This window comes from Dermacentor variabilis, chromosome 6 (genome assembly GCF_050947875.1).
Source record: "Dermacentor variabilis isolate Ectoservices chromosome 6, ASM5094787v1, whole genome shotgun sequence".
Lineage (NCBI taxonomy): Eukaryota > Metazoa > Arthropoda > Arachnida > Ixodida > Ixodidae > Dermacentor > Dermacentor variabilis.
In genome coordinates this window covers 63223704-63236782 of record NC_134573.1, presented here as the reverse complement: position 1 = coordinate 63236782, position 13079 = coordinate 63223704, and the positions used below count along the sequence as shown (strand labels likewise).

Genomic DNA, 13079 nt, shown 5'->3' with positions numbered 1-13079 from the left:
ACGTGCGCGACTTGTTCACTCATACGGCGGAAAAGAATACAAGCAAGGAAAGCAGACGGGACGGGCGCTGGTTGTCCACATTCTCCACTGTACGTTACTTCCGCTGAGAGATAATGGCGGCGTTTTTTTTAGTTTCGGTATGTAAAACGTCCATTTTTGCGTGCTCTTTGTGACGCATTGACTTGCATATTTCAAGCGTAAGATTTTGCAAAGGGGCTTCTGCATTTCTAAGTTATCTGAAACTGGGCTCTTTACGCGGTGGCAAATTTTGTTGTAGCTGACCTTTAATTCTTTGTATTTGTCCGAAAATCAGTCGGCTATTTTCTGTAACGTACGGTTTACCGTGAACTTGTACGTGTCTGGTCCCTGCATACTCCTGAGTGCCACCCACGTCTGAGCGGTGCCCAGGGTGTATTAAACAGAGATACAGAACTGAATTCAACATTCGGTGGCCAGCTGCGGTGCGTGACCGTTTGCGTCGTCCGGGGCCCTTGTAAAGGTTTCTGTTGAGGCGCCGCCTATTCCGTCTTTTCAACAGGCTTCGTCTATTCTCCCACAAGTGAAACATGTGTCGATCGATCTCCGTGGTTTACCCGTTGCGAGCGACCTTTGAATTTTCCTCACGCGTGTCTTGGATGAACGTCATTCTGCCGTAGACGTCGCTAGACGTCTGCTCCGACGTCTCCGACCTAGACGTCTGCTCCGACAAGGAGCGCTTCCGAAAGGTTGCCCAGTGCGTAAGTACGACGTCACCCGCGATCCCTAGCAACTTCGGTGAAGCGATTGACCTGCTTATAATGAAGTGGTTGATGATTGAGGTTTCGTCTAGGTTCATCCACGTTACATTCGTAATAAGTTAAAGTTATATCTATGAATGTACCTTTGCTGAAGCTGCTTCGTAACATGGTGGATACCACTGTCACATCCGCCAGTCGAAAGCCCAGCTTCCCTGTGATGTGTTCAGCAAAGTTCCCCTGAGGGATTCTGTGACATATCCCCAAGAGTTGTTGGGAGCCTTGAAATCAACCACTACCACAAGTTGATCTTTGGCGCGAGGTGAAAATTTTGGTTCGGAGAAAAGCTTGGTGAAATTTCCTCGTTTGCTTGTTCGGCAGGCTATATACGTTTAGAATGTGAGCACGTCCCTTCCCCCTCTTTTGAGGAAGGATGGATCTTTAATTAGTTGTAGTATCTCTCAGTCGCAGTGATAGACGTGGCTATTAACGTTGTAACGCGAAGATAGTTTAAATTGTAGAGGCTGTAATATCCTATCAGTTTAAGAGGTAACTTCCCCGACTTCCTGTAAGCATATTACATCATATGTATCAGTGCCGAAGAAATATAATTCTGGAGTGCTGCTGCTCGCGAGTGAAACTTGCGAAAGCTCCGCTGCCACATTTCTAGTTGTCCTGAGGTTGGTGTTAACTTAGCCTGCGCCGTTTCAGTCGCTCTCGTCGATTGTATCGCATTCGTCCTCGAGGCGGCGGCAGGCACTTGGTCGCTAACCACCCGCAGCAGCGTTGTGAGTACGCTTATGAATAGGTGAGGCTACATGCAAGCCCTGCAACAGAGCTTGCACGTAGGCTCCCAGGTTATGAATCGCGCTACTCATATTCGCGAGCGCCTCGTGCCCACACTCTCTCTGTTGCTGAAACTCGGAGACAATCTATCGCGTTTGCCTCTGGAGCTGCAGTTCTGGTTGAAGTTGGTGCATAACGCCCTGCGTCATTCCACTTAGTTCATCCGCCTCTGTTGTGGAGGGAGTTGCCGCTGGCGTAGAGTTAGGGCTGACACCACTTTTGGGCACCACCTCTCTAGTGCGTTAAGTCTAGCTTTCAGGGTCGCGATGTCGTTTTGAGGCTAGCTTAACGTTGCTCTAAGTTTGTTGTTTAGCAAAATGCCTGCGTTCATTACCAATTCATTGGTAATCTGCGTTAGCAGTTATGGGAGACGGGATGCAGCAACACCAATCCAGGTGATCTGCGTCTGACCAGCTTACCAGCTAGACGGCGTCTTTTCAGAACCCTGCTTCTGCCATTTGGTTTGTCGGGTTGTGGACGGAGTCCTCTCTCTTGACGTTGCTCGCGATCTGGACATTGATCACAAATGCGGCTCCAACGAGGGCTCCCTTTCGGAGCAGGAACAATGCGGCCGATGTTGTTTTTTCGGCTGCACCTCCCTACTAGGTCTTGTCGTGAGGGGAACCGGTTTCAGTCATATTCATGCGAGAGCATCAACTGGCCCATTGAGCCAAATAGCCGGTGTAGGCTGCAGAGAAACGGCCCATAAATTCCCGTTGGCTGTGACGCCACGTGGGCGCAGCGCCGAACCAGCGTGGGCAAAAGGGGACACCTGCTGGCGAAGTGGCGCGCCAGGTGTCTCGGGAAGGGAAAGGGCATTGTCGCTCTCGCTCTCGGAAGCCCGTGTTATCCGCGCTTGTCTGCACAAGCTCTCGCCTGCGTTTAACTTCGTCAAGGTATCCACTATAAAGAAATTATTCTATAAAAATAGAATAAATGCGAAAGGATACATTTTGGTGGTAGTGAGTTCCGAGCCTAACCCCGCCCCCCCCCCCCCCCCCCCCCCCCGCCCCCTTCAGAAGCCGAGTGTATTACCTACAGGGGGAAAGTTTGTCCAAATGTTCTAACGCACTCGCGTACCGGCGAGGAGTTCTCAACTCGAAGTATTGCTCAGTGGCGTTCAATTGGACATTACAGCTTTCGTCTTCGCAACTCGTAGGTGCTTATGTGTCGTCAAATTTTTTATTGCGATAATAATATGGACGCTTCGCGCGATTTTTTTTCCCGTCTGAGCTACCGTCGTCGCCGCCGTCGGCATCGCCATGAGGTTCCGTATATATTTAGGTGTATGTACGGTATATGCCACGCCATGCTGTATGACATGTGGCATGTACGGGTTATATTGCTACGTCATTCTATAAATGTAGTTACTCCTACCATATCTGACAATCTTCACAAAATTAGTTCTTAATTTGGAGATTGGCAGCCCGAAAACAAACGCCATGCAAGAAAACAGCGATGGCTCATGCCTTTTATCTTAAATATTCTAAGGCTTAAATACGAAAACTGCGTAACAATAATAGAGTTCAAACCTGATAATGATGTTATTTTAGTAGCACTGTTGTGATCTACCTCCACGATCGGCCGAGGCAAGATGTTCGGGACGTCCCCGACACAGAAAAGTTGTGGTAAAGCTGCTAATAAACACATTGAGTTTAATTATTAAACCGAAATGAAATCGTCCGACGGCCGGATAGAAGCGCAGGAGCCCTAGCGCAAGAGCTCTTCCTTACTTGGATTACGTTTAGTTCATTTCAAACTGCCACTGCAGCTACCACTTTTATACTTCGTGTTATATGCTAATATGCTGCTATCGCATTCATTGCTTCACCCTAATCGCGAAACTGTGGGATCTTTTTTACACTATCTGTTCCTGGTAATATGCCCTTAACACGGTAACGTGTCCCTGGTAACACTTTTTTGCCCTTTATCAAGCAGTACCTTACCATTTGTATATTGCGTATCTTCGGAATCTACGGAGCGCATGATTTCTATGCTGAAACTTTTTGGGTATAAATTTGTCATAAACCATTCATGCGAAATGCACATTGACGTTTCTAAGGTCGGGCTTTAGATTTTCAATTCTGGAACTTTATGGGTGATCTTGTTCTTATAAAAAGTTGACGTCAAAGGTGCATTGACTTTTCTAAAGTCCTGCGGCAGGCCGTACAACGAGACAAGCCAAATCAGCAGCACAGCGACTAGCACAGCGAAACAGGAAAGAGCGAAGGTGGAGCGGGACATGAAAGCCGTGAACGGCGGAGAGCAACTAGTGCGGCCCCTTAAGTTACGTGCGCGCGTAATGCGAACGCAACCGACTGTTCAATGCGAGCTTGTATCTGGGCTCAGCCGGACAGCTAATTGCGTACTGTTGTCTGCTGGCGTCAGCTCTCGCTCTCGCTTGTTTGGTTTGCTTGGTTTGGTCAGCGGACCATTGCTCTGTCGCAAGTATAACTCTTTTTATAGTGGAACTCTTAGGTGCCCGTTCCCGCGGTGAGAGTAGGCGTCGGCGGCGTAACCGAGCGAACGAGCACAGCGAGAAATGAAAAACGAAGTCGGAGCCGCAGATGAAATCCTCGAACGGCGGAGAGCAGCGAGAGCGGCCCCGTCAGTGAAGTACGCGCGGAAAACTGCTGTAATGCGGACCTAACCAACCGCTCGATGCGTGCTCGTATCTGGTCTCAGCCGGGCGGCTCGTTTCGTACAATTGTCTACAGAGGTCAGCGGACCATTGAACTGTCTCAAGTATAACTCTTTTTTATAGTGGAACTCTTAGGTGCCCGTTCCTGGGGCGAGAGTAGGCGTCGGCGGCGTAACCGAGCGAACGAGCACAGGGAAAGATGAAAAACGAAGGTGGAGCGGGAGAGGAAAGCCGCGAACGGCGGAAAGCAACGAGAGCGGGCCCTTCAGTGAAGTGCGCGCTTGAAATTGGTTTAATGCGAATCCAACTGCTGTTCGATTTTGAACTTACTGAAAACGAATGAGGAACCCACGTTTTATGCTGAATAAAGTATAAACCCCATATAAGACATCTCGCGCGCGACAGCTACAAGCGACGCGATGTAGATGGCTGTCGCGTTCGCTCGTCGCCTACAATGTTGTACTCCGTGGGAGCGACGAATTTCTGCGACGCCTCGCCGAAGCTGCCGGTATGAGGGTTGCAAACACGCGTCGAAACTAGCGTGACGCGTGCTATAGTAAATTAAGTTGATGTATTTTACTGTAAAAAGTGGTATAAAATATTTCCGATGGTCTTGCAGTAGGTTCTTATCTTCGCACGTATAAAAATTCAATCGTTTGCTTGTTCCGCGTGACAGTCGGTAGTATTTGAGCGATGTATATCCAGTTCCGGCTACGCCCTATTGTCTAGTCGCTCATAGCACTTCCGGGAGACGAGTAACGATTTCTACATTTCCAGAACCGAGCGATGTGTTCAAGCGACGACCCGTTTTTTCGCTCGAAGCCGTCGCTCATCGCTGTCGCGCACTAAATCACTCTCATAGTGTTTAGCCTTAAGACTGAACTGTTGTTGCTCATGTATTGAAATGGTGTGATTGTACGTTTGATTTTATGTCTCCTTTTGCGGTTTTCGAGCACGGTGCGAATCTGAAAGGGTCCTCCTTATGTCTACGAACTAGGTGAACTGTGAAGCAGCGAGTTATGCATCGGCATCGAATATTACGGCTGCTGTGTGGAATTACAGTTGCACGGACGCTTTGCATACGCTTATTGTTTTGGACATGCCTGTGCATTTGCTAATATGAGTTAGCGTTTCACAGTTATGTCATATGAACAGCTAAATCGCCATTCCTCTGGGGGTTACAAGCCTAACGTGTGCATCTTGATACTTTATGGTAGATGAAAAGGTGTTTATCGCTTTAATATTTTTAGTAGATTAATAAAGTAGAAAAATAAAACGTTGCTTTTATTCAGTGTTACCCGTCGTCTGTCGTACACAAAACAAAGAGTTTGTCTAATAAACTAATAACTACCGTCTAACTGCTACTTTTACATGACTTCCACAAAGAAAAGCGCTGGATTCCAAACTGCAGCAGTACTCGAGTTTGTCAAAAATGAACTCCATTGCGCACCTCATAAATGAAAACAAGTTCATGCCTTTCACTAAGCTTAGATGCAGGCCGCAGTGAACTTTGTTATTGAAATGTTGGTAAGATTACCATAACAAGCCTTGTTGCCTTCTCTTATAGGCACATCCAGTCATATCCATTGAACTGAAGTACCATATTTTCATCCCTACTGAGCATCATGCTTGCGTCATTTAACAGCTGTAACAGCATCATTTAACAGCTGTAGCAGCTTATCTTTAACAGCATGTGAAGGCAAGGGTGCAAGTGCAAAGTACTGTTATTCGGTATTTTAAATGCTGACATGAAGCAGGCAGATTTTCATGTCTTACTCTTTATCTATTTTTTACACCTAATTTTAGAATTATGGCTTCATTTTAGGGGAAGCATTGGGGGAAGAGAATCCCCTGTTTCAGTATTCATCGTTTACGTGCATGCACACGAAACCAGTTCATTAGAACCGCTCGTGCCACCGAAAGCGAAAGCAAGGAGCAATTAAGGCCTTTCACTGCGTACACCATGGTGCAGACCGTCTTAGAAGCCAGAGAGTAAATTGGAATTGAAAATTATTTTAAAACTGTAAACTTGTGGTTTTTCCAGTTTACTTGCCAACCAAGTATGCTAGTGGACGTAGAGATGCGTTCAATGCAATTTGCGGATGTGAACATACAGCGTTAAGCAAAAGCCTCTTAGTTTCATGGCGCCAGTAGACATAATTCTTCTGAACTTAAGATAGAGCGCACTGTGAGGTGATGTATTAATCTTCCTAGACACATATGTACTTGCTTTGACACGACGATTCTGTGAAGTGCGATAAGTTTTCTTTAGCGCATGTTAACCACTTTAATAGGAAAAAAAGCTGGTTTCATGTAGTTGGTTCATTGTGGAAGTATGCGCATACTTGCATGCAGAATCCACATGCATGGAAGGGATATGTGAAACAGGATGGCGCCATCTTCAGTTTGTTTTGCTTGTTTGTCTTTTTCGTGCAATTCTTTGCCTGTACATATGTTTACGTCATCTTTGATGCATCATATTCATCACATCTAATTGTTCGTTCACATCTGAAGGCATGCTATACTTAGATTGCATATTCAACGAGTCACAAGTCTTGATCATGCAATTATGCAAGCTGCTCCTCAGAAGTATAGCATTCTTACGGTAATTGTAATGAAAATCTACCATATATGTCAAGAAATACGATGTGCAAGATTTTAATGCCAATGGTCCTTGCAGTTTTATACTGATTTGCTACATACTAGATAATATTGTAAATTTTATATTATTTATTTGTAAGAGAGTAACGGATGAATCCCAACAGCACCAGCAAACTATTTTCGTGATAAGGTCAACTGAATAGGGAATATAATAAGCCTCAGTACTGGTTTGAGACCGGGCAGGATATTGCTGCAGAACCCTGACAAGACACACTAGGAAAGAATGGGGTGCAGCCCACGCATGAATAACTTTATATGAAATATAAGCAAAGCTAGCTAGACCTGCGGCCTCACATGAGAATATACCACACATTTCTAAATGCACTGTACTCTCAGTCAAAGCATCCATACGCTGTACAGGACGTTATAAAATGAGCTGCTGTCTTAGAATATGGCTCACAAAACATTTCTTGCACAATTTATCCACATTACCAGCCCCATACTTAACAGCTCATGTGGTGACCTCTGCCATATAAGTGCATGCGTTTTGTGCGAGAAATACGTTTGCTGGCCAGTAATGTGGAACATATTTCTCTTCAATCATAGTGTCAATACTTAGTGAGTTTGCACACGTTTGTTCTATGTGTAATTTACATTGTATACTCCATTTTTGCAAAGAAGGAGCCAATTGAAATAAATAATATTTATACACTTTAACACTGATGAAACATCAGAGAATACACTTACGTTTTATTACAAGGTATGTTCTGAAGTTCATGAGCATCATTGTAATCTGATTTTATGTGTTTGTCAGTATGTTTCTCAAGTTATTACTCAGTTTGTCTTGTGACTTATCAATAAAGATGTTGAGCTTTTAAAAGAAAATGTTTCATCTGAGTAACTCGGCGACTACAGATTACAACGCTTTCACGAAGCATAAGTATAGGAGCTGCTTAAGAAGGAATCAAATATTCCCCTCATGTAAGTATTGCGCATTCCTTCAAACGTGACCATGGATCTATATCGTGCTTTCACACTATTGGGAAGAGTACTAGCACTCTGTTCTGAAGGAGTACAAGCACTCTGTTTGGGGGACTAGAAACACTCGGCTTGTAGGAGTAGAAGTACTCGGTTTGGAGGAGTAGAAGCACTTGGTCTGGGGAAGTACTATTACGCCTGAGGGCAGATTATTAGCACTCTGCGGAAGAGTACTAGCACTCCTTTTGGGTAGAGTATTAGCACTTAGCGGAAGAGTACTAGCCCTCTCCTGTGGGTGAGTAACAAAGCTCTGCCAGGAGCAGTTGACCTACTCTCTCTCAAACAGGGTCGTTCTTCTCGAAAAGAGTGAAATATGGGACCAGCAGATAGTCCCTCAAAGTGAGTGCTCGGAACTCTCATTGTTTTTAGAGTGTACTACAATATTGAATGAATTCTGGGGGTTTGCGTGCCAGAACCACGGTTTGATTATGAGGCACGCCGTAGTGGGGGACTCTAGATTAACCTCGACCCCCAAAAGATATTTAATGCGGGGACCGTTATTACGGTTCTGAGATTCGTTACCATGGCAACGCGATCGAATTGTTGCGAATGGAGGTCATGGAAGGGTGAAGTGCCGTCAAAGGTTGTAGTTCGCATTTACAGTGCGGAATTAGGAAATATTTATTAGCAATAATTTCGCACATTTTCGAGCTTCTTATAAACCACGCCGATTGTTACCTCAGTGTCGCGAGAGAACTAAATTCCATACTATGAGTAACTATGCAGAAAGCGAGAGGCATGTGATGGGTAATGTGCGAGCAAAGTTTACATTGCGTAATGTAACTGCGCCTTCGCGATAGGTTTCTCGAACGCCGAGGAAGGTTTTGTGTTTTACGATCCCTCTTCACCGTTGGGCTGAGTAGTGCTCAAGAACAACAACATGACGCAAAAGAAACACGCCTAACATAAAACAATGCTGTTCAAGGAATTCATAAATACTACGGGAAACCTTTCATTATGGATAGAAAACACCCGTTTACTTAGATTTAGGTGCACGTTAAGGAACCCCAAGTGGTCGAAATTTCCGGAGTCCACTCCGGCGTGCCTCATAATCAGAAAGTGGTTTTGGCACGTAACACCCCATAATTTAATTTTTAATTTCATTATGGATAAAAATAAAATGAGAGTTACATATCGGACTACAAAGGCAGGTGATTCATAAAAAAGTGCTCAATGAGGGAAAAAAGAAAAATGAAAAGCCGGGGGTGTTTGTTTGGCCATATTTGTCTGAATTGATTTCCTGCGCTGCCTGACGTGAAAACTAAAACTTGCAGCCGGCTCGCACGCACCTTCGAGGCTTTCGCTTAATTGATTTTTGTTTCGACAAATTTGAACCCAATTACCATGCTTCGGAAAGATCACGCCCTTTTAGGGGAAAATCTATCTATCTATCTATCTATCTATCTATCTATCTATCTATCTATCTATCTATCTATCTATCTATCTATCTATCTATCTATCTATCTATCTATCTATCTATCTATCTATCTATCTATCTATCTATCTATCTATCTATCTATCTATCTATCCATCTATCTATCTATCTATCTATCTATCTATCTATCTATCTATCTATCTATCTATCTATCTATCTATCTATCTATCTATCTATCTATCTATCTATCTATCTATCTATCTATCTATCTATCTATCTATCTATCTATCTATCTATCTATCTATCTATCTATCTATCTATCTATCTATCTATCGGATTGGACAAACTTTATTAAAGATCCTGCAAGAGGCACGTTAGCGGGCAGTGGGCATCTCCTACACAGGGACCGACAGGGAGTACCTGGCGGCCGCTGCGCGAGCCTGCTGTACGGCCCATTGCTGGTCTTGGAGTAGAGGGATTCGTAAGGTCTTCTGCGACTTTTCCGAGGTAGAGTTGGGCGGAGCGTTTCTGCACTCCCCGAGCACGTATGCGAGTGTCGCCGCGTCGCCGCACGAGAAGTACGCATCGTCGGGGTAGATATCCGGGTAAATTATTTGTGACGTGGCGGGGTTGGGATAGGTATCTGTCTGTAGCAAACATAGCGTTAGCGCCTGTGGCCTGTTTCTTTTGAGGTGCGGGGGCGCGATGAGGCGCAAAACAAGATGACGGTGTGGTGCTTGAGGCTGCTCGGATCAGCGCCGCGGAGGACGCGTAACTCCTGATCGGAGACGACTCCTTTCTCAAAAGCTTTGGTGGACGGTCTCGAGTAGCTCAAAATTACCTCTCGCTTGTCGTCGAGCATTGCCAGGGTATGGCCACTTGCTGCGCCACCTCGGGGCCGCCTGTGATTACCGTGGTGGCGTTTACGGTTAGCTGCGAGGACGAGACCACTATTGCGACGAAAGCTGAGTTGCATCGCTAGGCGGCGGCGTCCACGAGCGATACGTCGTCCGCTTTCTTATCTATGCGTTTGAGGAATGCAGTCGCCCGGGCTAGGTCCCGATCTCGATTGTGTTCCGGATGTACGTTTCGCGGAATGGGTGCGATCATGATCAGGTTGCGGAGCTCGCGGGGAACCGACGTAAACACCGGTGGATCCTGTTGGTTCGGTCGGAAGTAGCCGAGCTCGCGCAAGATGTGGCGGCCCGTCTTGGTGATCTTAAGTCGTATCATCGCGCTCTCTCCTTAGCCTCAGCGCTGTCTTCGAGGGTATTGTGCACCCCGAGCTCGAGGAGTCGAAGCGTCGGCATGGTGATCGGGAGCATGCAACGTCACGAAGCCGTTGCGCATAAAAGTTCCCGTGACATCATGAAATATCGCCACGAAAACACTTGTAGAAACAAGAGCCGAAGTGAATGCGTCCACCTTCTCCGACTTCTATCTATCTATCTATCTATCTATCTATCTATCTATCTATCTATCTATCTATCTATCTATCTATCTATCTATCTATCTATCTATCTATCTATCTATCTATCTCTCTATCTATCTATCTATCTATCTATCTATCTATCTATCTATCTATCTATCTATCTATCTATCTATCTATCTATCTATCCATCTATCTATCCATCTATCTATCTATCTATCTATCTATCTATCTATCTATCTATCTATCTATCTATCTATCTATCTATCTATCTATCTATCTATCTATCTATCTATCTATCTATCTATCTATCTATCTATCTATCTATGTAATCGATTTCTCCCCAGCTTCGGTCGCTGCGTATGTATACAGTCCAAGGTAGAGTGCTCACAGCATCAGGCTGCGGCAACGAGAGAACATGGTTAGGAACCTACCGTCGGACCAACTTGGGTCTCCGGGTATGTCTTACTAGGTATGTGCTGCTCTTTACTGAATGTATTTGACGCCAACTTCGCTGCCTGGGTTTGAGGTTACGTGCCCCAGGGTACGCGTCACTCCTCAATGAACACCTTTGACTCAATCTTTCTGTCGATGAGTATTTGCCGCTTTTTAACGAACATCTGACACTTACTTTAGTCATTGGTCATGTGCTACTAGGTGTGTACCATTCTTTATTGTGCCCCTTTCATACCAACTTGGGTGGCTGACTTTATGCATTTGGGCCTGTGGCGCTCTTCAATGACAATATAATCCTATAAGATTGGTCCGCTGGAGTGTGGACTTGAACTCTGGATCTGTATGTTAATACAACCTTGCCTGAATACATAGTCACACAATCACGGCTTGCGTATTCCTCGTCGCCGCCACATGAGACCCCATTTTCAGCGAGATACGAGAAATACGAACGCGGTTGCATACAGAATATGCACTGTTTTAATGCTAACCTCAGTTACATTGACATTCATCGGGAAATAAATGCTCCTGGAATTTGTTTCTTAATTTTCTCTGTGCTAGAGTGCACTGACAGGGACATCTAGACGCCGTTCTTGATCTGTTTTGCTCCGCTTCGCTGTCGCGAGTCGTGTGGTGTCCAATTAGCTAAAGTTCGGGCGCATAACAGCGCCTCTCTCTCTCGATATATATATATATATATATATATATATATATATATATATATATATATATATATATATATATATATAATATATATATATATATATATATATATATATATATATATATATATATATATATATATATATATATATATATATATATATATATATATATTGGTTCAGTCCTCTTGAAATCACGTGGCCTGCTACGGAACACTAGAAGTATATAACCACCTGTCCGTTTCGTTTTTCTAGGTGCGCGTGCTTTGTGAGGGAAATCAGCTACTACGAACAACCATATAGCCGGTGGCGAAAAATACTCAGCCATCTCTACCTGCCTGGTAAGTTGAAAGGCGATTTGCATTCTGCGAGTCTGTTAGTGGGTGTGTGTGATCATGCTTTTGCGGATAACCTGGTCGCTTCACTATTGCGGAAGACCCCTCTAGCACAGCTTCCAAAAGGGCTTTTCTACTGTAACGCAATTAACTACTGTTATTCATGAATTCGTTAGCATACTGGATAAACCTGGACGATTTGCGTCACAATTTTGGATTTCAAAAAAAGCATGCTTACCTTACTAATCGCAGGCAATTCGTTGTTATTGCTACTTACTTTTCTAGTGTACTTCCCATTATTTCTGGTGCTTCCCAGGGCAGTGTTTCAGGGGCGTTGTTATTTAGTATGTACAATAATGACATGGTTGACACTGTTACTTCGCCTGTAGAAAATTAAATATTTTGCCGACAACTGTTTGTTCTTCACCGAAATTACCTGCCCTAAAGAACAAATCAAATTATATTCCAGCCTTCGAAACATTCAATCTTGGTGCGCTCGTCGGAATAGTTAGTACTTAATATCAGCGAGAGAGTCTTCATAAAAATTACGCAAAAAAATTTGTCAGCCATCTTACAGCCTTGCATCTGCGCCTCTTATCGAGGTTAGTGTATACAAATACCTGGGCGCTGCATTCACCAATAACCTTAGCTGGAACTCCAACATTTCTTTCTTAGGCGACTCTGCTTTCCGGAAACATTGCCTGCTCACGCACAAATTAAAACAAGCTCCCGCTGAAACTCGCATAATTGCTTATACATCGCTTGTCCGTCCGAAACTGGAATATGCAGCTATGATATGGAATCCTTATAGTAAACTAACACTGAACCCCCAGAAATTATTCAGAGTTAAGCAGTAAGGTTCATCTTTGCAAAATATCGTCTGACTCCGCAAGCTAACTAATGGTTGAACATAATATTCTGATATCGCAATTAAGAAAGAAAATCCACCGACATAAATTTATTTT

At 44.4% G+C, this 13079-nt stretch overlaps 1 protein-coding gene across 1 annotated transcript in view; it reads left to right on the top strand.

Moving 5' to 3' along the window:
- Positions 1–670: 670 nt before the first annotated feature.
- Positions 671–13079, top strand: part of LOC142584182 (uncharacterized) — a 174080-nt gene continuing 161671 nt past the window's right edge. The window contains exons 1-2 of the mRNA XM_075694349.1: positions 671–737; positions 12035–12120. The gene's annotated coding sequence lies outside the window, so the exon portion shown is untranslated. The remainder of the gene's footprint in view (positions 738–12034; positions 12121–13079) is intronic.